Consider the following 1,975-nt stretch of genomic DNA (forward strand, 5'->3'; position numbering starts at 1 on the left):
AAGTGTTGAGGCAAAGGCAAAACAGCTCAGATCCGTGCCTAGAAAGCATGGGGCAAGTGGGAAACAGTTTGGACATGTGCTTTCTAGGCATGGGACAAGCAGAAGTGTGGATGAGCTGCGGTTCAGGATAAATAAAGTATCACTTCTGCAGAAAGTGACCTCAGCTCAGAGGGCTGCCAGGATTTGCAGTCAGCAAAGAGCTGCTGGGAAAGAAGAAAATAGAAGCATGCTTGGGGGAATACCAAGTTCTACAGAAATACATAAAAAAGGAAAAAAACATAAAACAACAGCCAGCAAAAATCAAACAAATGGCCCAGCAATAATGAAGTATACGCAATAGCCACATAATGTAGATTGTTAGTTGGAAAAGAAAATGGGGAGATGGGAAGTAGAGTACTACTGGCTGGAGAATGCACCAACATTTTGTTGCAGGTCCCACTTGCTGGCGTTTCATTTATGCCATTTTTTGGACTAGTTACAGTGATTGGTGTTAATAGAATCTGAGCCAGCCTGAGTCTCTAAAATAGGGCAGAGAAGAAGTATGACTACATGGATCCGAATATGTGGTTGTTTTACACATTTATGAACCACATTCCCGCTACAACAGGACACAAGACAAAGTACACCTATTACTCTGGTGTAAAGTAAAATGAGTTAACTTGGGCTACACACACACATCATATATTTACAGCACATGACTTCCCCCAAAGAACCTTGGGAGCTGTAGTTTGCGATGGTTGCTGGGAACTGTAGCTGCGTGAGGGGTAAACTACAAATCCCAGGAGAAGCAATATGCTTTAAACGTGTTTCAGATTTATGGTGTGTATTACTACCCTTCACTACCTTCAGGGGGAATGCCCTGCTATTAAACCGTCAAGAGAGGAACCGTTTTACTACCTCTCCTGCTTGAAAGTCCAAAGCACAGCATAGTGAAGAATACCTACAAATGCCAGTAAAATGTGATTCTGATCTCATCATACCATCAAAGCATGCTAGCATTCTAAAGATGCACAGGGCAACTATGCTATATATTAGATGACCTTGGGTTTTAGTACAGTGGTACATCAGGTTACATACACTTCAGGTTACATACGCTTCAGGTTACAGACTCCGCTAACCCAGAAATAGTGCTTCAGGTTAAGAACTTTGCTTCAGGATGAGAACAGAAATCATGCTCTGGCGGCGCAGCGGCAGCAGGAGGCGCCATTAGCTAAAGTGGTGCTTCAGGTTAAGAACAGTTTCAGGTTAAGAATGGACCTCCGGAACGAATTAAGTACTTAACCCGAGGTACCACTGTTTGTTCATAATAGGCTTTTAATTTAACTAAATTGTTGATAGATTTTATTTTTGTGGTGGGGCGAGAGTGAGAAAAACATCATTCCAGAAGCAGATTTTTAAAAATACAAAAAACCCTATATCATTTAAACACCCCTCCCCCCAGTGCCATGTCCTGTAAACAAAGAAGCCAAGAAGTTCTACTCAAAAGGGTAAAGTGTGTGCAAGGTTTTCAGACTTTTAAATACGTCCCTCAACCGTAACCATGCTGTAACAAAATCCCTCTGTGTTCTTAATTACTGTTCTTGGTTCACTTGGTTTTGTTGCAAGGATGTAAGCATTTTAAAAGGGTCAGTAAGTTCCTTTGATTTCACTCAGGCTATTTCAGTCATTGTCCGAGTTGCTCATTACAGCCGATATTCTTTCCCCTCCCTTTGTTTTAAGAAATGCTGGTGCGCATGCTGTAAAGCGCTGCTATCAAAAACTGAGTTTTTGCACGAATAGCATTGGGGTTTGTCTCATTTGTCCATTTTCAAAGGAGATGCTATCTTAACCGAGAGTCCTTTTGTGTAAACCTGATCCCATCTGCCTGGTTTGGAAAAGAAAGAGTTACAGCCAGGATGGCTTATTTTCCTTCCCACCTACTACCTGAACCACAGGTGCTCAGCCGGGAGGCTGTTTAGTCATATAGCAAAGGAGA

Source organism: Podarcis vaucheri, assembly GCF_965113315.1.
Source record: "Podarcis vaucheri genome assembly, chromosome: 4".
Lineage (NCBI taxonomy): Eukaryota > Metazoa > Chordata > Lepidosauria > Squamata > Lacertidae > Podarcis > Podarcis vaucheri.